The sequence below is a fragment of the Corvus moneduloides genome, chromosome Z, assembly GCF_009650955.1.
Source record: "Corvus moneduloides isolate bCorMon1 chromosome Z, bCorMon1.pri, whole genome shotgun sequence".
Taxonomy (NCBI): Eukaryota; Metazoa; Chordata; class Aves; order Passeriformes; family Corvidae; genus Corvus; species Corvus moneduloides.
In genome coordinates this window covers 60,643,320-60,670,976 of record NC_045511.1, presented here as the reverse complement: position 1 = coordinate 60,670,976, position 27,657 = coordinate 60,643,320, and the positions used below count along the sequence as shown (strand labels likewise).

The following is a 27,657-nucleotide window of genomic DNA, read 5'->3' as shown; positions in this document are numbered from 1 at the left end:
TATTCTTAATTGCCTGGAAATAATTTGTCATACAAAATTGGACTGATATACGTTTATACAAAAGCTTCAGATGCATTGATGTTGTAATGCCTTTTAGAAGCCCAGCATATTTTTGCACAGAGTGTTCCAATAACACATTACAGAAAGGATATGACTTTCACTTTTTTCTTCTGTCTCCCTTCTTCACTCCATTCTCCTCCACTTTTTTCACTTCACTTTTCTCTTTTCTTTTTTTTTTTTTCATTTTGCAGGGCAGGGGGGAAGCATAAAATAACTGGAAGACACAGTAACTGCTACTCAGTGTATTTTATTATTTCAGGAATTCGTTCCAAGCTGGGTTGCAATTACATTTAAAAGTTGAGAATAATGGGCTATTGACATGTATATAGTTTTAGAAATATAAGGCCTCATTTTCTCAGCTGGAATTTCCCCACAATGTGCATTTGCATTACATTAGAGATGCTCTTTCTAAAAAGAGCATAGCATATTCAGACATTTTGACATTATCTGGGTCAGAGGCAACATTTAAAAGCAATAGCCCTACATCTACTGTGAATCTCTTACAAGCACACACAATGCATTAGTGAAAATGAGGAGAAAACTGAGAGGTTCTCCATATTAAGCTATAGTTTATGACATACCTGCCTGCACCAGACATTAATCTGCAGGAGATAGATTGTCATGGTCATGGTCCCCTGCTCTACTCCAATTGCATATACATTACCTAAATTGAAATCTGCACTTCTTCACACCATGCATAGTTTGATGTGACCTAGAAATGGTAGGATGCATAAACTAGTGGTTTTCATGGTGCATATAATCATCTCCATTTTCCATGTATTTACCTACACATATAGCAGCTGCAAGTTTTTTCTTATGGCTTAACAATGAGGACTTTATTTTCCCTTAGCTTAGCTGAGTTCTAGCTAACTTGTCAGGCTCAAAATTGCATGGCACTGGTTAAGTATATAAGCAACTCAGTACCTTTCTTGTTCCCAGAAGTGCCTAAGACATAACAAGAAAGGAATGCAGAAGTTTTTCACCTGTTATAATTGTTTTATAAAGCCCTTACAATGTATTCTTTGTCATCTTCCAAGAATGGGTCATTTATGATGGTAATGCTTACACAAGTGTGTTTTATGAATAGAAAGATCTGTGTAATTGGTGTGGTATTATAAGTGAAAACCCATGGAGGTTGCACAAGATTTATTTAACTTTCTAATTCACCACTTGCAAGATTTCCAGATATCAGATCTTCAATTTGTCCTTCATTGACATACTCCATTCTAAATGAAAAGAGCTCCAAATTAGTACCACACAACTGTAATTACTGACATATTAAAGCCAGGGTAAAAGATGGGATTTTCTTCCTTTCTCTTTTTATGTATATTTTCTAATATTTCTCCCCACTCCCACTTCCACCACCAACACAAATTTCCCCTTTTCAAATTCCCCTATTTTAATGCTCTTCCTCTCCTTCCTTCTTAAAAATCTGACATCACCTGTTGTTCCCTTGGCTCTCCACTTTTTCTAATCCTGGCCTATCCCTCATACACAATATATCTCTCCTATCACTTCTACTGCTGCCTTCAGTTGTTTTTTTTTTTTTTCACAGCCTCTCCTCTCTTCCTGTTTTCCTGTTCATTCTACTGTATCCCTTTCTAACCAGAAAACCACAATTGCCAGTCCCTTCACCTTCCTCTCTCCCCTCCCTTTTAATTGAACCCTGGATTTTCTTTGATAAACCAGTCCTTCTTGATTTCCTGTCCCCACCTCTCCTCCTCCAGCTGGCAGAAGGATATTTCTCTTGCATTCCAGTGCATGAATTTCCAGCTCTAGCTTCTCTAGAGCTATTGAGCCAATAACCATCAGAGAATAAGCTTCTTAGTAGAACCACAAAAATGTGTCCAACAGCAGATGTCACTCCCTTGACTCCTGGAAAAAAGAAAACCCTAAAATCAGCAGACTTGCAAGGAACCTCATATGATCCTGTACGGAGGACATCCCAGAAGACTGAAGCTTGTTATTCTTCCAATTAGGTAAGGAGGCTAGATAGGACCTGAAGAAAGGAGAACTTTGGATGTCCTTTTCCTTGTCTAAGCATCAGGAACGATCACTCTTCTTCCAACCTCTGCTCCAAAGTTTAACTAGCTCTCCCTTGTGTTTGGAACAAACCTAGGCAAAGGTATATGCTTTTCTTCTAAGGGAAGGATTTGTTGCCTGCTACTGCAGCAGAGAAGGAAGGCTTCCTTACATACAACACTGGGTTCACTGCTCCACCAACACATGAGAGACTGTATCACAGTTTTCTTCCCACAAGGCAGAACAACTGTCACAGGTCTCTCCCTCTTAAGTGGAGAAGTGTTGGAAAGTGGGAGCAGATGGACCAGTATTATTTTTTTCCACAGCAAGTAGGCAGTTTCTGTTCTTTTCCCCAAATTTAGCTAGCTGCCAACCACTGTGCCTGTGAACAAGCATTCCTACTAACACATTTGATTCCTGTGCTGTGTCCCATTAGACAAGATAAAGTGATTTCACTTTGCTCCACCATAAAACACCAACAGTAAGGCTGCCAGGTAACACTAGAAAGCACATACTGCCTCTGTTTTTCATCTCTTTTTCTTGCAGGTGAAGTCAATGCCCGGTGCCCCACCCAGGCCTGGGAGAAAATAAAATTTCTATGTGATTCTATTAGCAGTACTACTCATCCCATTGCCTTTCTGATGCAAATTAACCCCTTTAATGAAGTTATTGATATTTTAAACATGATTTTATGGTATTAGCACATGACAATGAGTGTTTTAAATAGCAAATGTGGCTTAAAATATAGTGAAAGACAAAAAGAGATGAAGAAGGAAAAATGCAAGGAATTGTGTGTTAGTGTCTAAAAAGCAGCAAGGAACAAAACAGGAGGTGACAATGGTGATTATACAGAGACAGGGTTTAGAAATTAAATAGCTTTTATTTTGGTAAAATTCTTTGTTCAGACTAAGAAGGAAAAGAAAATATTTTATTATTGATTTTAGGACTTTCTAAGCCCAAAATGAAGTAGAAAGATCTGTTCATAAAATGTATATAACACAATTGGTGAGAAATTGCTTTGAAGCTATATAATATGTTGTGTAAAGAGAAATTCTCTGATATGACTGGGATGAAGAGATATCCCAAGCATTCCACAAGGTTTTAAATTGCTGATAAGCAGCAATAGCAGATTATTCTGGCAGCTGTATAGCAAGTAAATAAATATTTCAATATTTTTGTAGAGTAAGCAATTTTGCTTAATCAACAAAACTGTTCAGGAAATTAATATGACTTGACAAAACAGAACTTGAGTTCTTTGTCACATGGTGAGGCAGCAAAGAAGTCCTGATAAAGATTAAGCAACACACCACCAAAGATCTTCAAGGACAATAATGTGGCCTGTCTGCTCTCTATTTTGTGCCTGATTCTGTGCTCCAGGAAATCTGGGCACTATACCTTCATGTAATTTGGCTCCAGGAACAGGTCTTGTTCCATTCAGCATATGACTAACTATTCCATTTTTGTCTAAAAATTATTTCTTATGATCAGCATTTTTCCGCATCCCTTCTGCCCTCAGATGTTGCAGAAGTTTTACTGGCAATTTGGAGCTCACTGATGCTGGCTTTGCTTGATTTTCCTTTCTTCCTTGGCCCCTTTACTGCTTTATCTCACAGTGACTGGGGCATTTTCTCTTGAATAATCAGTTATTGCTTCTTTTAAGACTAGAAGCTATTTGCTATATGTGGAAATCAAAAATTTTGTCCTGATCATTCCTTAAGGAGATTTATAATGTAAAACTCCTGGTAAAGTGGTTTAGGGCGCAGTAAATAAAAACCCAATGTCCTACAATATGAAGTATTTAGGCAGAGGTATTCTGGCTATAATTAAGTGCTACTAAAACAAACACTTGAGTCTGGTTACATTATAGTTTGAAAATAGAAATTTTCACTGTGCAAATGCAGGTGTTGCTGATGCAGGAATAAGTTTTCTAATTTTTGACAAACCCGTCTGTTATAGGCAGGCACAATTCAACAAAACTAAACAAAAAACTTTTCCACAAGAATGTGCCTGTCTCAGTGAAATTACAAATACAGGATGGTGTTTGTTCTTGAAATAAAAGGGAAGGCTAACTCAAATACCCCCAATGAAAAACAAGAGTTAGATGGGCTGGTCACTTACCTGATAAAGGGAGATGTGGGAATTCAAGTCATGTCCACCTCATAAACAGCTCAGTTGCACGTCTGGATCACAAGCAGTGGACAATTTCCAAACCAGTTCTACTGGGATGCAAAACCAGAAAAAGTTGAGGGAAGCAGCAGATAAACTTAGTTGCTGCGAAATAGGTGAGGGAGTTGGCTTATTCTTTTCTGTGATAATATCTCAAAGATACTGCTGGCTGAGTTATTAAAATAATGTGTAATTTGAAAAGTCTAAAAATATACATAAATTAATATGGAAAAGTTAACAATTACCAAAACTCCAATATTTGTTCATGTTGAAATAACTGATGCACTTCCAATATGCACAAACTTTATTCTAACATTTTGCCAAGAAATTCTTTATAGAAATTAATATGAAAATCACATTCTGTTGCATTGGCATAAACTGTAACCACAAATTGGAAGTGCTGATACTTCCTGAAGGCCATATTCTAACAGATTTATCTATATGGGATATTTCATTAACATTACAGACATCACCCAATCTTGTAAGCTTGCAATCATTTTGAAAATGATTTCCAAACCCTGGCTAAATCATTCTTTGCATTACAACAGTCAGCACCATTCTAAGGGTTTACAGTGTAGTAAAATATTTTCAGACTCTTCAGCTGAGGAGGACAGGCCTTCCTAAAAACTGTAATCCTTCAAGTCCTTTATGTCCAGAGTCAAAGGCCTATTGCATTCTTCCGTGGCTTTTCTTCTCCCAGGACTTCACGTTTCCCATCCAAGACAACCTTAAAATGAGCTGCCAAGAAAGAATCAAGCAAACTTTTGAAGATACATGTAGAAGGTACATATCTATATCTCTGTATCTACATAGCTAAATCCATACACAGGTGTATGTGCACACACACAACAGGCGCACGGAGGGAGGAGTACAGCTTGTACTTCGGAAAATATCCTACAGCTTCTTGTTTTTTACCTTATTATTCCACAGCAATAGCCACTCCTGGAACTGCAAAGAATGGCAGGTTACAGTCTGCTGCAGGTAAGAGCCACACTGTTAAGTCATTCTTGTAAGAATTCCCAGTAAACAGTTGTGAAATCATCTCTGATTGCTTTTTCTCTACTTCATCAGGGGTTGCAATGAGGAGTCACATTATTTATATGCTGTTTCTCATACACAAAAGCGAAAATCTTTGAGCTTTACAATAGTTGGCCAAATAGGGAGCAGAAAACTTAGGACCCTAGTAAAAGAATAATTAACACTTGTAGACTTAATTGCTGAAATTATTCCCCAGTGGGGGCTTGCAAGTTATAACTGCTAAGACTTTAAAAAGAAAAATGTGAAACTACTTTTACTGATGTTATTGAACAGTTAGATAACAGCAAAAATCCATCAGTGCAAGAGTGTGTGGCAAATAAGTGCTCAGACAAGTTCACCTAAAATTCCTGTTTCAAGAAATACTATACATTACTTTAAACTCCTTCTAGTGCAAGGGGATTTGATTTCCACCCATCTATTCCAACACCAACTTCATCACTGCAACAACAACAAAAAGGCACAAACAGGAATCCTGAATACCTATAAACTGCATCTCAATGCACTTTTGTAAAGAAATCAAGTTTGGATCTAAACAGAAGAACAGACAGCATCGCAGCCACACTACATGGAGTCATAAGATGGATATTTATACTTACAAGTGTTGTTCTGATTTATTAAATGAGACCAAACATGAAGCATAATGAACTATCATTTCAAAATAGGCATTTCATGTCCTTCTTTAGCAGTAAAATAGTTAGTCCAATATAATTGTCTATGTAAGGTCAGTCATAAACCAGTGGAATACAATGTAGATATTCCAGTCTGCTCCATATTATGGAACTGATTTCCTAGAGAGTCCTTCCTTAGCTGAGAAGTTTTTAAAACTAGATCTCCAAGAGAAGATTATATCTGCCAGCAGATTATATCTGTAAGCACTGCACACTAAGTTTTCTTTAAATTGTGTTACAGAAGAGGGATATAACCAGATGGGAACATGAAAGTTGGTCTGTAGTTTTAAAAAAATAAAAAGATGTAAAAGCCTAAATTTACAACTTACATTTGAAGAACTAACATTAGAAAAGGTCTTCAGCCAAATATGATGATTTGGGCCCAGAAAGTTTTAGCTGAGCATAAAGTTTTAGCTAGTGATCTGAAATGAGAATGGAACCGGGCTAGAGCACGAGGCTTGGAATAGACTGGTAAGCCACAGCAGGAACTGGATCAGACAGAGGATGCCAGGCTACAGCTAAGAGAGAGGCGCCAAGAAACAGGTGTGATTCGGATATGAGTTTGTTAGATACAGAACCATCATTAAGTTTGAGACCAGATGGACAGATAAGAAGGATTTTAGATGTGAAGCTGAGACAGAATACTAGATTTTCTCTGTTGTAGAGAAGTTAGCTTCTGGAGTTCACTTGCTGTAGTAGTGGAAGAATAGGAATTGGAACTGCTATGCGCCACTTGACTGACTGATCCGTCAAGAGCTGTATTAGGATTAGTCTGGTACCTGGAGGATGTCCACAGCTGGATTTTACGGCCTTTATTAAAAAGTGTATTACTATAACTTCAGCATTCAATTTTTTTTTTTTTTTTTTGACTGCAGAGTCTGCATGCAGAAAATGTGAAACAATAGCAGATCAGTCACTGTATATCTAAGGACTTTACTCACTGGTCTTAAAATGACACATGGGCCATGCCTACCTTAAACCTGTAAAGATTCATTACGATTTCTGGCTTATTATTTTTATAATGAAAGGAAATTGACATGAAAAATTAGATATATTAGATATGCCTGGCAACCAAACAGCCAAATTAGCAAAATTCACAACTATTGGTTTTATTATTGGTTTTTTGTCCTTTTATTTGTCCTTTTCTATCTGTGCATTAGCTATCTTGCTTGCCCAACACTACAGATACAATATGTACCTTGGAGAAGAGTCATCTACATGTTGCCTATATGTTGGGGCTCCTCACCCCTGCCGTGGGGTCCCGGGAGAGGGGCCCTGAGGGGAGGCACGGGGTTTCCCTGCCCCTGGTCAGCCTCGTTCCCCATTGGTTGTTTTGTGTTCCCCTGCACGGGCAAGGACCCTCGGGTCCCGTGATTGCCAGAGTTCCTTGGCAGAGCCCCGGCCATGCAGCTGGGGAAATAAACATCTCTCTGAAACATCTATCCAGAATCGGTCCATATATATTTCTTTTCCATGGGCCTTGTTGTTTGATACAGCGTGTTGCAGTATCCCCACTGTAACAAATGGTAGAGAATTGCGAGCAGAACGATCCCCGATCCTCAAGGACAGAAAATTTGTGAGAAAAAACCACTCTAGATCTCTCTCTTCTCGCCTTGGTTTAGATATTCTCCCTGGACTATGGAAGAATCATGGGAAATGTGGCTCTCTGAGTCACAGAAAGAAATGTATCTAGAAGTTAAAGGAATCCTTGAACAACAAAACAAGAAAGTATTTTTTCTAGGCGATCTAGAACATTTTTTTAACTGGCTTTTCAAAAATTTCTTTTATATTTCTCGAGACTTACTTTTTGATATTGATCCTCCTGGAACTAGTCTCGAGTGTTTTTGGTACAAGATCTGGGATGAGATAAGGGATCAAACAAAACATGCATTAGTGATAGAACCTCTCCATGGATCAATTGTGATCAGTGAAGCTCTTCAGGAGCATTTGTATGGTCCCATTACCCCTATAGCAGAGGATGGCCGTAATCCCGTGGCCGAGGCCGTGTGGCCGCCATCCCAGGAGCGCGTGACTGCGGCCGTGCCAGCGGAGGTGCCTGTGCTGGATGCGCCCGGCCCCCTTGGGAGCCCACGCCTTATCACAGACCCCATCCCTGTCTCGGGGTCCCCGGCCGCTCAACCATGAGCGAGGGAGCGATGCCACAGGCGCCGCGGGTGCCGTGGGCCACATGCAGCAGAGAGGCGGCCCCCACGAGCAGCCAGGAACCGGGGGTCGGCGTGGAAGCCCACTCTGAGCACATGGCTCGGAGAGCCTTGTAGAGCGAGAAGCGGCGGTTTCCATAGTGACATGAGAAGCTGCGCAGCGCCGAGCTGAAACGGGGCCGCTCTCAAAGCAGTGTGGAGATGGCGGAGCGGAACTGCTCGGAGGCCGCGGGGCCAGAGCCCAGACACTCGCCGGAGCAGCGCCGCTTGGAGGGCGCGGAGCAGCCGCAACGCAAGGGCCCGACAGAGACATTGGAGTTGGCGAGGCAGCAGCCATGCGGGACAAGCAGCCACGACAAACACGCAAGCACGTGATAGGAGAAGTTGTAGCAACGAAAATCACAGGAACTGTGAAATGGTACAATGTAAAAAACAACTATGGATTTATAACATGAGATGATACAGGGGAAGATTTATTCATCCATAGAACTGCCACTAAAAGGAATAACCCTAAAAATTACCTGCAAAGTGTAGGAGATGGGGAAGTTGTACAATTTGATATAGTGCAAGGAAAGCAAGGGTTTACAAGCAGCGAATGTTACTGGGCCTGGAGGTATTCCAGTCAAAGGCAGCCGTTATGCACAAAATTATAAACAATATCCATCCCAGCAACTTCCCTACCCACAGCCTACTTTCCCCTTTTACCCTATACCCAATATGAACCCTTTCCTAAATTTACCCCATCCCCTGTTTATTCCTAATCTGTTTTTCACCCCATGGCTTCCCTATACAATTCCATTTCCCTACAATTCCTCTCCGATGCCGAGGGGGGGATGAAAAGGGGGAGGGAAGAAATTAAATCCTCTCCTGCCTCAGTTTCCCCACAAAGCATGCCCGGAGAGTCCTGTCTCCCTTCTGTCAGCCTTAAGATGTTCCAGAGAATCTGTTTGGACATTTAAAGACTCGGGAGGGTGGCTTATTTTGTTTTAAAACTGTTCTTGTTATGTTTATCCAGTTGTTTTCAATGTTAAGTTTTAAATCTCTTTTGTTAAAAATAAACGGGTGAAGTGTTGGGGTCTCCCCCCCTGCCATGTAGCCCTGGGAGAGGGGCCCTGGGGGGAGACACAGGGTTTCCCTGCCCCTGGTCAGCCTCGTTCCCCATTGGTTGTTTTGTGTTCCCTGCGCGGGCAAGGACCCTCGGGTCCTGTGATTGAGCAGTTCCTGGGCAGATCCCGGCCACGTGGCTGGAGAAATAAACATCTCTGAAACATCTATCCAGAATCGGTCCATATATATTTCTTTTCCATGGGCTTTGTTGTTTGATACATCGTGTTACAGTATCCCCACTGTAACACCTATGAACACTCTGAAAATAAACACAGAAGTAATGGGTCATTTTAAACCTTACTCCACGAGTTCCTGGTAGCTCTATGTCTGATCCTTTACCACATACCTCAGAAAACTTGGCATCTCTGTGAAGGACACATCTTTGCATAGCTTCATTTCCACCCCCCAACTCTTCCACCCTGCATTTTATTATTTTGAAAAAAAAGCAAAATATTTGTGATGTTCTATGAAGCTCAACTTGCATCCAGTTCCTATTTCCCCAAAGGAAAACTCAATTTTCATAGGTAAATAAATCTACACTTTCAATTAGGGCATCATATTGTTGAGGGCATGGACAGACAAGGTGAGGCCAGGGGAAAAATTGCCACAAGATGTTTTTATGTTTTCAGCAAACATACACGGAACTGACATATACTTCTAAGCAGAATTTGTCTCAAAAGAACACTATGTTTGTCATTAACGACTGGGGGATTTGCAGCACTAATCACATCATCAAAGTCTTATGGAGTCCAACAACATGAAAAAGGAGCATGATCAGCTAGAGACAGAGAACGTCCTTACAGACATGCAATCAGAAAATGTGATTGAAGTATAGGAAGCACAAAGCAGGCAGAAGGCGACAGAACAGATCCCACTGAGGAGTATGTTGAGGGATAACGTACTAAGGAGTTTGAGTTAGGGTGATGCCAACTGAAAAAGACAAGTATTTTTGTTTCTGAAATTGTTGTTATTTGGGTAACAAGAACTATGGTGTAGCTTCATGAAGACCACAGCCTAGCTAAATGCAAAATCTTTGGCCATCCTGAAATTAAGAGAAGTTGTCCTTATTCTTTTTCAACAGACCACATTTCACTCTGGTGTAATGAAAAATTCCTGTTCCAGTCTAGCATCTGTGATTTCTTTTCTATTCCAGTTGTAGTTTTGGAACAATTATTCCTTTGTGTTTTGGCTGGAAATTACTTGTATTTTGCCAGCTATGTTGTATTTATTGCTATTAAATAACTCTATACCTTTGCTGCCACTCTATTATGAAGACCTTTTTTCCACCAAAGCTTTTTCCTGGATTCATGTATTGACTATCTCTCATCCAAGCACCTAGATAACTGTTTCCCTAGAGGACTAAGTTTACTGGATAAAGAGAAGCTTCTTGTCAAATGCTCTGTTTGTCTATCTTTCCTCTGCTGGGAAGGTGAGTAGGAGATAAGTCTTCAGCCATCCCAGCCCTCTCAGATGGAGCTGTCTACAGCCTATATAACATCAACATGTAATTTACCTTTTAGCAATAATTTCAATTTGGATGGAGTTCATATTTTTCATGAGTTATTAGCTAACTTCAAAAGCAATAGCTTCACAGTCCCCTCAAGACATAAGGAGTGCTACACAATTACAGAAGCTATCACAGAGGACACAAGGTATTTAACAACTGGCATCTCCTAAGGTATTTTTTTTTACATAATTTTTCTTCAGTGAGGATAGATCTTGACACTGAGTAATTCACAGTCAATATGTCCTTAAGAATAAATAGTTCCTCCTTTTCTGTAAGCAGAGTAGCCTATGGAGGGGGTTAACAGTAATCAGTAAAGAATTGTTCCATTGGGGAATGACTGTAAACACTAAGAACTTTTTCCATTTCTTTCCCTATTGTAGTTACTGTTTTCAAGAGAGCAGTTTGGCAATCCTGAAACTTTAGCCTTTATTTCTAGTTATAAATCAGAGAACCATCCCCTTATGTTGAGCGTTGCTATATAAAATCTGTTTCTTACAAGTTTTAAGTTGTCCAGTGTATGAAATTTAAGAAATTGCAAGATACATCAATTTAAGGTTTTTATACTCAAGTCAGTGACTTGCTTTTAACATAATGCAGACAGGATACTGAAGTGTCAAGGTTGAGGGTGAAGGTAACAGAGCTATAGTAAAAATTATTTCCATTTTTCGTTCTTCAGCCTGAGACAATAGTGCAGAGATATTTACAACTAGTGTGATAAAAACACCTTTAAATACCTAATGGAAAGATCAGAAATAATTCAGACATATACAGTATTTGTGCATGGATTTGCAAGTGGACTATCAGTGCTCTGATGCATATTTATTAAAGAAGCTACAGAATTTCCCTGTTGCAGAGGCCAGAAACTTCTCAGTATTTAGGGTCTCAAAATGATGCTAACAAAGATTAAAGGGTCAATATGGGCTTTCTGTGAGTTGTGTCCCCATTGATGACACTTTCCCAAATGAGAACTCAGTGCACTGTAAGACCAGCATACATCCTTTCAGGTATCCTGTGTCCCTAAAATATAAGTGTGATTAAAGACATTAAAGATAATGATGACTAGGATAACCCACCTGTGGAAATAAACAATAATTTGCTTCCAAAAGTTATGGAGGAGTTTACTGGGTATGTGAGTCCTCACTGGCAGCAGACCTTTTATTACTAACATCTCACTTTTCCTTGCACCTGAATTTCTAATTATCTATTAACAGTTGGATATGTAAATATGAATGGTGGCTCTGTTCTCTGTGTTTCATGTTTTTTTCAATTGACTGAAATCTGGCAACACAATCCTGGAACAATCTACCAACACTTCAATGACTTCTGGGAAACTTTTTTTTTAATGTAAGAAAAAAGTGATTTCACATCCACTACACATGCTATAGTAATATCCAATCAAAAAAATTTCTCATTGCCTGAGGACAGTGTGGAAACATGGAAACCTTGATGGAATAATCCATTCACATAAATAAAGAGAAATGTATCTGTTTGTCTCCTTCCCTCAGTGTCTGCCAACATACGAGTCAGAATAACCACTCCAGGCCCATAGTCATGAGGTCCGTTCAGGGCTACCCCCACCTCCTGCTGATGGTCCTGGGACTAACCCTTATGGGACCTTAGCTGTGGTTAGGGGATAGACCTCACGGCTTTGCCAAGGGCTTCCGTCACAGTCAGACACTATGGGTCCTGGCCCCACAACCAGTATGGCTTCATCCACCATTGTGTCCCATGGAGCTCATTTGTCAGGGACTTTAGTCCAAAAAGGGTCCAGACACAGCAGCAGGTCACAGCCCCATGGGCTGGCCTTAACCCATTGTGCCCAGAGCAACCCCTGCCCCTCAGTTCAGCAAAGGTTTTAATGAGGATCCAGCAAAGGGAATAAGGTTTAATCAGTCAGGCAAGCCTAACCTTTAACACTGTGTGATGCCTTACCTGCATGACAGATACTAGCCCTTCCTCAGCAGTGATTTCCTGCCCCTCCACTATGGCCAGCTGGGTGTCCCCTCAGGCAGACAGCAAAGCCCCCTGTCCCAGGACTCAGGTTTACTGTTCATTGCTCTGGAACAGCACTGTGGAAATGGCAATCTCACAGCCATTGCTGAGATGCCCTTGCTAGAGCTCCAGTAGAGTGCCCAGTTAGTCACCAATGGCACTGTCTGGTTCATGGAGCTGGTTATGAGAACTGGCTAGGAGGGAGTAAGTCCTTGTAGCCCACTCAATACTGTCATACTCCAGATGGCCAGGGAAGAGCCGCATGGAGCTGTGAGAACTCCTGAACCTGGCTGTCACTTTGGAGAGGTACCTGGTGGAATGCAAGAGAGAGCACCAGAGGCCTTGAGGAAGTCCAGCCACAATTTCTTCTGCTTGACACTCACAGAGGAAAAGCTTGTGGAGGTGGGCACCACCCAACCTCATCCCACACCCCAAGAGTAGGGATGCAGATGGTAGGGAGGATCATGCTTCTGCTGTGTTGAGAAATGCCACTAGAACAACATTCATGCCCAGACCACTGCAAAGGCAGTACCGTTGGGAAGCATCAGCACGAGCACTCTGCCACACAATACTCTTTGTCTTATCCTTTTGGGGCAGAAGCACTGTCCAGTCCACTGTGCCCATAGTTTTGTGGCCTCCAAATTTGGATGAATATCCAGATGTTTACTTGGCTGCAACACGCCTCAGCCAAGTTAATTGCTATGAGTGGGAGCTGTGATGTTCTCCTTAAGGTGAACTATGGGACCTGGCCTGGCAGAGACTCCTGTATATCTGCCTCTAAACTCTTATCCTCAGGCTGCATTGGCTGGAGGAACAGAACTCTAGCAGTAACTGCTGGGTGGGATCCTTGTGCTCATTATCCCCAGCTCCCAGTTAATCTTCCCTTATGGTGCAATTCCAGTCTTTCTGCTTTCTGACTCCGAAGAGTTCCTTTGCCTTCCAAGCTTTGGATTTAAAACCCATTCAGTGAAAACTGCAACCAAAATTAGATGATTGTCCTCTCACTATCACTCATTAAATAGGCTCTTGGGTTTTGTCATCTTCCCAAAGGATAATTTACTTGTCACAAAATCACACCTTCAGATGTCAGTCTTCTCATTGAGTAAGACAGAGCTGAAAGATCTTGGAGAGTGAAGTGCCATTTCTCTGTAAATGCTCCATAAAAACTAAGCTCCACAAAAGACATGACGGTTTTCTGACATTGTTGTACCCATGCTATACTCAGTCTATGGATATATGGCAGACTGGCAGTCTCTGAGTGCTGAAGTTTCTAACTTCTTCAAAGAATGAGAGGTATTTTTAAAGTTGCAGTGGTGCAAATTTATCTTTCTCTGTGCCCAGTAACTTTGCGGGCAATTATTAAGGTCAGAGCTTATGCACCCTTTCTCCCTCTCCATCCAAAGCTAATGGACAGTTTTCATCTGGTTTTAGTGTTGCATGGGGACCACAGCACAACCTAGCCTTTGACCAGTATGTGTGTACTTCCTGAATTTAGCACTTGGTTGCCTTGGCACATCGCATCTGCACAAAGCTTTATGAACCCACGATAGGGGACATTTACAGAACAGCTCTCTCTGAAATTTTCAAAATTCAAAAGGAAGAAATGGAAAATTCTTAGATAATTTGCAAAAGGATAAAAATATGGAATATTTGCGTTGAATATTAATATGAACCTGCATGTGTTCATAACCCAATAGTTGCATCTAGCATTTTTCAGTGTTTTTTCCAGGTAGCACTAGTATTCAATCAAATGAGAACCTAATGGCTGGCTTCTTTGAATCTCATAATTTCTATGACTCTAAATGGTAGGAGACAGATTTTTCACTCATTTCCATGAAGTGGTATGTTTTTTTCAGCACATCCTCCATTTCTTTAAATAACCTTTCCCCTCTGGAAGTAATTTTCTTTTCAAAACTACTAGAGCCAATTCTATATGATGGTCCCTTAGTGGCATACCTAGAACCACAAATGTTGTATTACAAATACTGAGAGGTAAACTTATGATATACTCATAGCTGGCATTGTTTGCTGCATAAACACTAGACTCAGACAAAAAAAGATGGCCAACTGTGACATACAGAATAGACAGGAAAATAAGACCACAGATCGCCAGCTGACAGGTATGTCTATGGAAACTCAAGGTGAAAATCTGATGCAGATTATGTAATTACTAGGCATCTAATTACGCGCAGCTGGTTAATATTCCTACACTATACACACACACACAAATGATTCCATTTTTTCTACCATAAAATTCTGGGTGAGTGAATTTATTAATTAGTATCTAGTCTCACTGCTATTTAAATTTTGGTCAAATAGAATTTATCCTCAGAATTTAGTGTGCTGTCTGGTTTCTGTTGAATAAAAAATGATTGAAATTGCTTTGAACAGTTATCTTAGCTACAGAAAAACCAAAACCATTTTATTCTGGACAGATTTTGGATATGGTACTATTATTTTTTCCCCTCTGGCTAGAAAAGAGCCTCATTAAGAAATAAGAATGGTTACAGGATCTTAACAAAGCTGAAGTTTCTGTGATTACAAAGAATAAATTAATCTAATGACCATGCAAATTAATTTCTTTTTTTTTTCACATTTTAATTTTATATCCTCAGCTGGTGTATCAAGTAGAGGAAGTCTAAACCCTTCCATTTTTTGATGATGGCAATTTTCTGGTTGCCTTCATAGCAACAGATATAAACAGAACTCTTCAGCTGGAAATCTGATTACACTTTAGGAACAGTATAAATGCTAATTTTTTTTCCTTACAAAATCCTACAGTTCATGCTCTTGTAATACAGAAATTTATGGCACTGTCTGTTTACATTATATTCTGAGGGTCTGATCCAACTCCTGTGTAACCCTACAAGAATGCTTCAACAGGCCGAACTGGAGTACAAAACTGCCACAAAACCAGATCCAAACATTCCCAAGCTTTGCAAAAGTTTGGAACTTTTTCCAAATTTTTGACTCAAATCCATCTGCAGTTAAACTACAAAGTAATGTCTTGGTTTTATCTTAGACTGCAGTGTGTACCCTAATTATGCAAAACTTTAGCAAAGAAAATTAGGCTAATAATGACTACAAGGAGCTGTTATTATGCCAAAGAAAATACTGCGCGATTTTAATTGGCAACTTATTTTAGGAAGCCTATTGATATGTTTTGACATCAGTGAATGTTTCATTCAAATTTTATTTTATTGTTTATCCTACTATTTCTAAGATAACTGGTTAAACTTAGGAAGACAGTTACTATTGCTATTCAGTTTTTTTCTTGAGAACTCAACTGGCACTAAAGACATAAGTACCCACCTTGCCAATTCTGATTAGTTTTCTGAGCATGATAATTTCTTAATTGCTCTGAGTTTGAATTAATGATATCAATGATCTACCTTTACTTGTACAAATCTTTATCTTTCTTCCCACAAAATATTTAGTGCATGGATGGCTTAAAATTTTATACTCTGGACAAGATATACAAGCAGAAAAACTTTGAAATTTCACATTTCTTGGGCAGTTTGAATTTGATGCTTTCATCGGAAAGTAGGAATTCATTGAAAAAAGCCAGACATAAGTAAGTATTTACAAGACAAATTGAATCTAGCTGTCACAGTTTTGAAACTCCTTATTTTGCCAACAAACACAAATCTTTGACACAGAGAATAAGCATGTGGAGTGAGTAGGAGTGCTTTTTAACCTGTTTTTTTTCTCATTCTGTTATTAAATATTTGCAAATGACCACCAGTTGTTTTTTTTTTTTCTAAAATGAACCAGTAGGTCCTGCTAAAATAGCTTTTTATAGCCATAATTTCACCCATGCATAAGGTTTATATTTCTGAAGATAAAGGAGTTCCAGTGGTTTATGACGCTGAATGTTTTAAGAAAACCAGTGTTGTAAAAGTCCCCAAGAAAAAGGTTGTTGGGGCTTCTTGTTTGGTTGGTTGGTTGGTTGGTTTTGGTTTTTTTGGTTTTGGGTTTTTCTGTAATCATTCTTTGTAGCTCATATTAGCATCCTTAGTAGAGGCCTGTCTCTCATTTTCATCGCCTATCAAGAGTCCTATCTGAACAGCAATTTTAAATACATTGGAATGAAAAATATATGTTTGGCATGGAGTCATTAATTAAGATTAAAAGCATTACCTTTATCCTGACTACTTGCTACTAACACAAGTCTGTGGTCCTGCAGGAATTCCATGTATAGAAAAGTGTCTGTATCTGTTCCTGGTTATATTTAGAAATTACTGAATCTACAGAAAAGTGATTCCTTTTCATTTAAGGACAATGTCTTTGCAAATCCAAAATGTTTAACGTGGTTGTTGATTTTAAACCATTATAATTTTGAATTAATATACATCTACCTTAGAACCCAAAGGCAGTTGAAATGCTGTGCAAGTTCATTTACAAGACAGCATTTCTTAGAAAACTGGGCAATACATAGAATAATATTGTTGTATTCCTGGGTCTTCCAAAGGAAAGAGAGACATTCATTGTAGTGCAAGAACACATGATATTGCCTTCATTGAGATGGTGAAGTTAGAACAGGCAGGGAAAATTGGAGAACTGTTGAAGAAAAATTTAAAATATTATTTTTAGAAATATACTGGTAGAACTGCACAAAATACTTGCCTTGAGAATTTTTTTTTTAGAAAAAAATTCAGTATATGGAATATGTATTCATTAAAACCTGATTAAATTCATAATTTCACAATGCATCTGCTTTTTCTCACAATTCAGTGTTCCACTTTCCCTCAGATAACAAGCAATTTTTTCAGTGTTATAGATTAGGTTCATTGAGATTAGTTTTCAGAGTTTGAGGATTTTATCCAAACCAAACACCTAAATTTGTGGAGTTTCACTTATCAGTAATGAGAGGTGGTTCCTTCTGATATCCAGGTGATCAGAGTACTGACACTGACACTATTTCTTATTTTCTCATTCATAAAATTAGGATCATTACTCCTTTGTAAAAACATCTGATTTACTGATCAAATATGCTTTGTAGAATACATTGGAAGAATAAAAACTGAACACCCAGATTCTGGGGGAAGACTTGAACCTTACCTGAAATGGTGCTGTAACTTATAATTATAATCAAAAATGAGCAAAAGAAGTATTGAGTACAGTGATACATTCCACTTTCCATCCAAATTCAAAGAATAAATGTTTTTCTTTCCTTTGAGGTAGACAACACTTCCTCAAAAATAGAAAAAAAAGAGTGGGTTTAGATAGCTTTTTGTTCTACTTAGATAAACAAAAAGATGTTGAACTGTGGAAACAACAGACGTAGCAGTCATGTATGTTCTCTTTGTGGGCCAATGGCCTCTTGAAATTTCAAAATAATTTGAAAACCCTGAGAAACAATGGTTCAAAATACAACTAGTGAGCACAAGAATTAAGCAGGATCTCTCTCGTGAATAACAAGAAGGATCTAGGCAGTCAGCTCACTGACTGTTATGGGGAAAAAGAGAAAAGTGTGCTAGAATTAGGGCTTAGGCCTCTTTTTACTGTGAAAATCCATGAAAATAATAAATCTATAACCTTAGCATTAATATGTAAGGCAATAAGATATTTCAGCTATTTTTTTTTCCCAGTACAGCCAGGAAAAAAGGACTTCCATCTGTAAAATGGCTGCTTGCAAAACCTACTATTGTTTTAGGTCTCTTTTAGCAGCTAGTGGGAGCTAAGTAGTACCCTTCACTTTTAAGAGCTCTTTGCAGAGGCCAGCAGACTGTCCTCTACTATAGTGTATCACCTACCAATAACTGTACTGTTATTTTTTTAATTGATCCTGATACTGTGTTTTCCATATGTAAGTTTGGGGTTTTTATCTACTCAGAGAGCAGACAGAAAAAATGCCTTCAATATCATATCTGAGAATAGTTCTTTACTGTGTCTATGTGCTTTGCTAATATTGAGTTCAAAGTTTTGTAAGAAGAAGCTGTACAGTAAGCTGAAACATGCTGCTGTGTTGTCAAGAAAAGAGCAAATTTCGGTACATGTAGCTAGCGAAGAAAAAAGGTAGGCGTAAAGGGAAACAGAACATGAAGAGAGTACAGTATCTGGGGCCAAAAAAATGTGCTCCAAATGATAAAATTTACTTTGGGATAGAGGTCCAGCAGCCAACTTGGTAGAATTGTGGCCTGCTTGAGAACTTCTTCAAAAGTTTATAGCAGAGAAAGTGTGTGTTTGAACATGGGCAGACTTTTTCCTACAGGCATCTACTTTTCATTCCTCTTGACTGCAACACCTGTAGGGAAAAAACGCCAAAACGCCACACAAATCTGAGAACAGAATCACCTCCAAATGTCAGGGAAAATAAATGTATGCAGTACTAATGCACATTACCTTTCAAGTTTTTATTTATGTACAGTGAACAGTTATAAAAAACCTTTTAATTTCAGTTGTCACTTCAATTAATGTACAAATCTGGAGTAGCACTGTTTTCTTCATTTTGGCTTGGCCCCAGTTGAAACCACAACTACCATTCTATATATCTTGGCTTGCAGAGATTCTGGCTTTGAAATTTTTATGTCCTGTTTGTGTTCTCTTGTTTTGCCGCCAGACTACCTATTTGCTTATGTGGAACACCCTCCTCCATTCCACTTCTTGTAATGATATGACAATTGATGATTGTAATGATGTGACAATTACTAGGTGCTGATGTAATGCCACAGGCACTGAGAAAGAAACACTAAGTCTTAATATTGTAAAAGCAACACAAATAACAATAAGAGAATATACAACTATTAAATCAGAGAGATGATGCTGCCCAAAATGTACAGAATCAGAACTACATTTTTGACCAGTTACAAGTGTAAAGGAATGCACTATAGTGTATAAGTCTCCTAATGAGAACAGCCATTATGAACCTTTTATCTCATGCCATGTTCAATAGTGAGAAAATTCTTTGTAAGCTGTTTGTTTCTACATTGAAAAAATCCCAATAAGAAAAGATAGTTGTTGAAATAAGTGCTGAAATGGAAAGTGAAACAAATGCTTTGTTAATGAAAGTGGAATAATTTTTATGCTATGGAGGGACAGTCCTGTTGCAATTTACTAGAATATAAAGCAAGAAAAGCCTAAAGGCTTTGATTTCACAATTTAAATATGTGCCAGAAGCTAATAATGACCTAATATTGTGTTTTACTTTGGAAATTGGGCCCCAGATGCTTGAGGATCCCATCCTGAAGGTGCTTAGTATTTCTCTGCTTACAGTCTACCAACACAACATACCCAGAAACAACCATGCTTGTTTATATCATGAGAGATTTTTTTCTTATGCTGAGTTACTTAGTGTTGTTATTATCATATTTAAGATAGTCTGACCTTCTGGTATATATTTTGTTATTATTATGCTTTTAGATATATAATACTTAGGACCCATCCAAGAAGTGCATTCTACATGTAAAGATCATTAAGTACACCAGCGCACGAAACAAAAACACTGTAGTTCAGACACTAAGCAACTGCAAGCATATATACAGCCACATCCTCCACAGGGTGCATTGAATTTCATTATTTGACCAGTAGAGATCATCATGAATATGGAAATATAAAATAGAGAGACCGTTTTCCTGTAGAGTAAAATGGAAAGGAATAATTAGAGCTGTTGCTTTGCCAAATATTAATCTACAGCAAAAGGGTCAGCAAACTAAAGGAGAAAAAAGTAATTTTTCCATAAGCAACATGATACAATATGTGATATATTTACAGCAGGATGTGAATGTTTGAGGCTATAGGTTTGTAATGGGGAGATCATTTCTCCTTCTTCACTGATATAGTATTTCAAACAGTGGATTATAATTTTTGGACAGTGTTCAAAAAGTATAAAATTCAAAGACTGATGACATAAGTTCACTTCGTCTGTGGTTTCATTTAATAGGTCCTGGCTGTATATTTTTTTATATATATAACTATAAGCCAGTTCAGTTTATAGAAAATGTACTCCATTTGCAGTTTCTTGATTTTATAAATGAGCTATTGTACTTTTGTTAGAGTGTATGTCTTTTTGTGTGTACCTATCTAACTATACACAGATATATACGTATTTATCTTAGAACACTCATTGTTTTAAATTTTAATCATGAACAATAACTGCAAAGTGCTTAGAGTTTCAAATGTTTTCTTGAGTGCTGCAGAAATAAAACCAGGGAAGTTATAGCAAGGTTTAGCAGAGATCGAGTGCTTAAAGGTACAGTGTTTCATTTTCCTGTGATAATCCTTTGAAATATGTCTTACCTTCAAATCAGTTAAAATGCTCCTAAAAAAGAAAAAAACCTAGGAGAATATTAGTTCAAGGATAAAAATGAAGAGCAGAAAGAGGTTACTCTGTCTGATTCCTCTGAGCTTCATATCCGTCATTTACACAGATACTACACCTTTAGCATTTACTTCCCACCATATTTTGGAACAGACCATGAATGCATATCACTGTTTTTGGTACTCCTTCCAAATCTCACACACTCTGGACAACTTCATCCAGGGCACTTCCCGGAAGCTTGCTCAAAGAATTCTCTTCTCATGTTACAGTCTGGCTTATGTTTCACGTGAGAAACATTGCATTTGGAACTGACTGCAGTTTGGTTTCTAATGAGAATTGTTGACCTATGAAAACTGCACATGCAGATTCAAAACTAGATCTACAGGACTTGGGAAAGTCATAGGATCATAGAAGGGTTTGGGTTGGAACGGACCTCAAAGATATCTAGTTCCAACCACCCTGCTATGGGCAGGGACACCTTCCACTAGCACTAGACCAGGTTGTTCAGAGCTCCATCTAATGTGGCCTTGAACACCTTCCGGGATAAGACAGACATAACTTCTCTGGGCAACCTCTTTCAGTGCCTCATTACCCACACGGTAAATATTTTTTTCCTAATAGCTAATCTAAACCTATTCTCTTTCGGTTTAATGCCATTCCCCCTTGTCTTGTCACTCCATGCTCTTGTAAAAAACTCCTCTCCATCTTTCTTGTAGACTCCCATTAGGTACTGGAAGGCCACAATTAGGTCACCTTCTCTTTTCCAGGCTGAGCAATCCCAATTCTCCTAGCTGTTACTCACAGCAAAGTTGCTCCATCCCTCTAAGCAGCTTAGTGTACCTCCTCTGGACTTGCTCCAACAGGTCGATATCCTTTCAATGCTCATAACTGTTCCAAAAAATGCATTGAAGGTTTTTGCTTCCTGAGTCCCTATCCTGCCATCCATACACTCAAGAGGTGTGGAAAGAGAGGTTGTCACTGAAGACTGAGGCAAAAATATTGTTGAGTAACTCAGCCTTCTCCTCATCTGTTCTTTCCAGTTTCCAGCATTGATTATCAGGAGGGTCACTTTCTTTGACCTTTTTTTATTTAACATAAAAATATGTTAAATAATAAATAAAAATGTAAAAGACCTTCCCATTATTCTTTGAATCACTTACCAAGTTCAGTACCAGCTTCACCTTGGCCTTCCTTACCCCATCCCTTCCCAACCAAACTTCATCTCTATACCCTTCCCAGGTCACCTGTCCTGGTTTCCACTACCTATATGTTTGCTTCTTTCCCTTTAGTTTGATGAGCAGTTGCCTAGTTGTCCAAGCCAGTCCTATGTGTTAAGAAAGCCTCAATGTTTTACCATGTGTGGCCAGTCTCATATGCAATTGTGTTTCACAGAAAACTTATTTACTTATGTTTATTCTCCCTTTTGAAAAGACCACAGATTTACTTCTATTCTCAACCAAACATTTTGGTACTTTTTAAAAAGATCTAGCTGTTGGAATTATTTTTTTGAGAATCTCAGTTTTTATCAGAATAAGACTATTTCTCCCCATGTTGCAAAATTTGGAGGTATCAGCTTGAAAGCTTACGGTAGGTATTTTGAAAATCCTACAATGTCTACATCAATATTTGAAGGACTGCTCACTTTTACTGAGCATTGGATGTTCAGCCTGAGTTCATTGTTGATTTGTAAATTCTCTTTTGCACCACACTGTGTTCTGTACTCTTTTTATCCTGAGACAGACTGTATGTTTCCTGTTGAGCCAGAGGAATATTACCACTCTGAAGCAGCTCCTTATCACTCTCCAACGAGGTGCCATTATAAAGATGAGTGACAGATGGAGATACAGACATGTCTGTATCTCAGCTCTTAATTTCCTGGGCATTTTTTAAAAGGAGAGTAAGAAGCAGTTGGATATTAAGTAAAAGTTTAAAGGAAGAAAATTCACTGTCACTAAAAATACAAAGTGTTTTAATATGCAATATAAACTCAAAAAGGAGAATATTTTCCTTTATAATACACAGTCTGTATAATTGGAAAAGCAAGTCATTTCAAGACTGTGCTGCTTCTAAACAGTAAGACAGTAATCAAATTCGTTTACACAATCTGTCCTGAGACAGAAAAAAAACCAAAATAAAAATACAGCTTCTGATTCAAAATCATATTATTTAGAACCTGGGAAGGAATGATTTTAAAACACACGCCACACAGAAGCACTCATGTATGTTGATTTATTTTATTTTGGTTTTTTTTGTTGTTTTAACTCTGCCCAGTATGGCTTTACCTACTGTTTTTACTCTACAGGAAAAGCAAACCAGAAAGGAAAATATTTTAGCTAAGAATAATAGGAATTCCTTAAAGGGTAGAAAAAAATAAAGATGCCCAAATTCACAGCTCTGACTACAAAGTGACACACCTTTTCTCTAATCTGTGGGAACAGTAACTATAAAATGATTAAAAATCAAGGCTTTTAGCAAAGAATTTAAGAAAAGCTTCCCACCTTCAGCCATGTGCATTTCAAGGTTTTAGTTTTGTCTTCATAAAAAGATGATTTCTCTTTTTTTCTTTTGGCCTTCTGTTCCTTATAATTAGGGAATATATTTCCTCTTTGAGGTATCCCAAAGGCAGCCAAGACCTCTCACAAAGTTTCTTGCAGAGCTTACTAAAACCCTACTGTGCAGCCTATACCTGTCTCGATGCTTTTTTTAACTGATCTTAAGAAAAAGAACAGAAGACATTTCACAAAATAATCAGTAGCCCATTGCATTAGTGTATTGACAAATGTAAATTTTTAGCACCTACTATTTCCTGCTATGCATCTTATCAGACAGCAGTGTACTAAGGTCCTGAACCAGTGACATGGCACAGCAAAGACAGAGACTTGATCTGGGGAAACTGCTCTGTTCCCAGGCCCTGGACTAGTGGGGGTGGGAGTCTGTAAAAAGCACTTTGCTTAGGGGAAGGAACAAGAGGCATTACAAAGCAGATGCTCTCAATCTCCAAAAGAAAGCTGCTATAATCAGTATACAGCATTCTCTCAGTCAATCCAAGGCTTTACGGGGTGGGGGGGGGGGAGGGGGGGTGCAAAAAGCTCAACAAAATTCTTTTACCTCAGTGTATAAAAGTAAGAGGATTGTCAAACTGGATAGGCAGGAGTCTATCACACCAAAATTTATTATTCAAATTTAAAGTAAAGCTTTGTTTATGTTTTAATGAAAGCAAGAGAACTTTAACAACAGAAGCACTGTGCTTTCTCTCTTTCGCTCCCTTTCCACATTCAGTTCCTCTGCCCCTGCACCTGCTTCCAGTTTTGGCTTCTTGGCAGTGGTGCTTAAAGAGACATCAGCTGGCAGTGGCAAACTGTTAAAAGCTCCCCTGCAATGCAGCTTTGCAAATGCCAGCCATTTATTCACTGGTGCATGCCAGCTTAACACAAGGTTTCTTTTCCTCTCGCTTCTCTGCTCTCAGGTTTCAATTCCAAACAACAGTAAGGAGTCTGAGTCATGGCCTAGCTGTGTGAGTATCCATTAAATGTGGTCACTGCTATCTGTTGTCGTAATATTTTGATCGAAAGGGTGTTGCCTAGAATTTAAAGTGTAGCACTGTTTCTTCTTTGCAGACATAGCTGTTGGACCACAAGTTTTGTTTTATTTTAATGTTTTGTCCTTTTGAACAGATGGTGGGGATAGCTAAGCTGCTAGACCCTGGATTTATTTTTTTGACTTTGTATCTTTCCTCTTCTGCTTTTACAAGTACATAATGCTGCTGAAAAAAGAAATACAGAAAAAAATGGAGACAAAGAAAGTGGCGAGCAGCTTGAGTATTCAACACAAGCCAACTGTTTCTGTGCTGCCTTAGAGATCACAGTTCACTCTGATGTCCTGTGTCCCAGTTTAAATTCAGAGCTGTTAACAACATGATATTCATTAGACTGACTCCAGAATTCTAGGTGTGGTAAGATAAAAAATTCTCCCCAACAGGACATTTTTCAGTTAACTGCATCACTTTAGCAGAGAGTGAGAAAGTGCCACAGATGTGCAAAAATTCCACAGTATATTTTCTTCGGAAATTTTAAGTTTATCTTTAATCTCTGTTGTCTGAATGTTCTTTCTAGGCCATCTGGGGAGATAAGGAATGTGATTTTCATAGTTTGAACTACCGAAGCTTTTCACTGTATTTCAAGAGCTTTCTACATGTAATTCTGGGTGGGATGGAGTTGTCTCAGTGCTCTTAGCATGGTTAGACTAAAAAATAAAATTTCACTGCAGCAACATTTTGGCATGGGACAGAAACCAGAAGTTTTATGGACCTTTTGATCTCATGTTCTCTTTCAATAAGACCTGAACCTATTCCCATTTGTCAAAAGATTTATATTGACTTTCACCTAGACTGGGCCAAGTCCTTCTGCAAAGGAGTTAGCAAGAGCAGTACACCCTAACTTTTTTTGAGTAAATAAAAGGGGTGTTGTAGAAGAATTACAATGAAGCCACAAGGAATAAAAGGGTTGTTAAGAGGGAGGTTGGGGAAGAAATAAACAGCTCAGATAGTTAGTGCCAGTATGAGCAGCAGCTGTTCCACTCAGCCAGATTAATGTTTCTTTATCAAGCTATGAAAAAGCTTTAAAAAATACCATGTGGGTAAAAAAAAGACACATTAATAGTCAAAGGAATAATAAAGCAAATGCAACCTAACACCGATTTATCTACATTTGTGTTTGGGAAACTGTGAGTTTCTTAGATTGAGAAACCTAGCAGCCTAGAAACCACTTGTACTGGAAAAACTTGACATGTGTCTTTTTGTGTTTTAACTCTGGTTGCTGATATTCATGTGCCCACTGCAATAATTTAAGATATTTTCTCCCTATTTTATGTAAAAATCAGTCATTTAGCTTGAAGGTAATGACAGGGTTTGGGTTATACTATCAGGATGAAGGTCCATGAACACAATAGCCAGCTTGCAGGCAAATAAGCCATTGAGCTTTGGTAAGTATATGCACAGCGGAAACAAACATGGTCCTTGAATCAATGTAAGTGCTCTCTGCTGCCCAGAGCAGTAGCACAGAATGATTTGATGTGAATTCATTCTCTGAATGATCAATTGCCTCATAGTAGAAAAAAAATAGAAAATAGAACAGCTTGAAAAAAAGGGCTTTTAAATGAAGCCTGACCAACACAGAATGGAAAAAAGAGCAAATTTAAACAGCTTTTATTATGAGGTGAAAAAGGTTTGAAGTTGTGAGTAGACAGTTACCTTCTGCTTGATTTCTCCATATTCAGAGCGAAAAGAAAAGAACCTATCTTTTTTGTGAACAAGAAAGATATCTGGCTCCTTACCACTGAACAATCTCCAATAACCTGATTTTTGGCCAAGTGTTTGGGCCATAAGAACAGAGAGGTAGAATGAGATCAGTAAGTACATTTCTTCTTGCAGCTTTGAATTCAAACCCAAATCCACAATCCATTTACCCTAAGATTACAAGATGACTGAGACAAAGGGTGCAGAAAACAAATATTGGCAAACATTATATGATTCTTTAGCTAAACAAGATGGAGAATAGCTCTGGTGCTGTTTTCATTTACATGTGCTTCAGGGATGTAGCTGCTCCAAAAGAGTGCACTAGTAAGTATGACATACTCCTGGTTTTGGAATGTTTATTTTGTAAGGTAGATGAAGCAGATAAGTCTCTTGCTGACTTGGAAAAATAGGAGTAGATTTCATAACAAAAGGTGGGCTTGGCTCAAGTTTGTCTTTGTACCAGAAGAGCTTGTTCACATATTTAGTGTCCTAGATAAACCCCAATAGAGTTTCCTGAACCATGAGTACCTTTGGAAACTGAGAGGCATCACAGAAAATCTAAAGATTTGACTGAATTATTGCAAAATATTATCTCTATTCCATCTCAGTACAGCTTCAAATATTGAATGGAAACGACAGGCCTCTGAACCTCCATGAACAGATGACCAGAAAAGACCTTCTGCAAGCCCCATATGGACTACATTCCCCAAATTCACGCTATTTTGATCTCTTCAGCCCAGGTCTATAGCAGGGTTTACATTCCTGACTATTTCTGATCACAGTGCAAGAATGGTCCATTGGCCCATAACCTACAGCTGAATTCACATCTATCTGCAATACCTCTGGTGAGGTCAAGAAATCAAGCTTTCCAATAACAATTTTAATGGTAATATACCTTTCAATAGCAGTACAGGACATTCTTGCATGCCTTACCTCTTTACACAATCAGAATAATGTATACACCACTTTGGCGACACCTCTTCTTTTTTTCTTATTTAATTAAAAATAAAGCAACACATTCTGAAATTTTCCCCTTATAATTGCTGGCTCTACAATCAATCATACCTAAATCTCAGTCTAAAATAGCTGTAGTAGGTGTATGCCTGAAAAGATGTTTTCTAACTAATAAGTAATCTAGATGCTTTTATAGTAGCAAAGCAGAATACACGTGAAGGTAAAATCACCTTGGGTAGATAGAATACATAACTTTTGTTAATGTCAGCTAACATTAATGAAACTAATGAAAATTTTCCTGGTAAAATTCCCTAGACTTGAAAAGTCAAAAAGGAGAGAGCAGTCAGTGAAGGCTTCACTGGCTTTTGTAGGCTAAAGAATGAAAAAATCCCCGAAGAAATACCAAATTATTGATAAATTTTAGAGAC

At 38.5% G+C, this 27,657-nt stretch overlaps 3 long non-coding RNA genes across 3 annotated transcripts in view; 2 read left to right on the top strand and 1 right to left on the bottom strand.

Moving 5' to 3' along the window:
- Positions 1 to 291: 291 nt before the first annotated feature.
- On the bottom strand, positions 292 to 4,393 carry LOC116438569. Its single transcript, XR_004237814.1, has 2 exons — positions 4,201 to 4,393; positions 292 to 1,935 (listed from the first exon to the last, which is right to left on the bottom strand). It is a non-coding gene; the product is annotated as an uncharacterized LOC116438569 (long non-coding RNA).
- Positions 1,929 to 7,265, top strand: LOC116438570. The gene is made up of 4 exons (XR_004237815.1): positions 1,929 to 2,039; positions 4,949 to 5,031; positions 5,179 to 5,229; positions 6,830 to 7,265. It is a non-coding gene; the product is annotated as an uncharacterized LOC116438570 (long non-coding RNA).
- Positions 7,266 to 24,389: 17,124 nt separating this feature from the next.
- LOC116438403 overlaps positions 24,390 to 27,657 on the top strand; it is a 40,951-nt gene continuing 37,683 nt past the window's right edge. The window contains exon 1 of the long non-coding RNA XR_004237719.1: positions 24,390 to 24,496. This is a non-coding gene — a long non-coding RNA (uncharacterized LOC116438403). The remainder of the gene's footprint in view (positions 24,497 to 27,657) is intronic.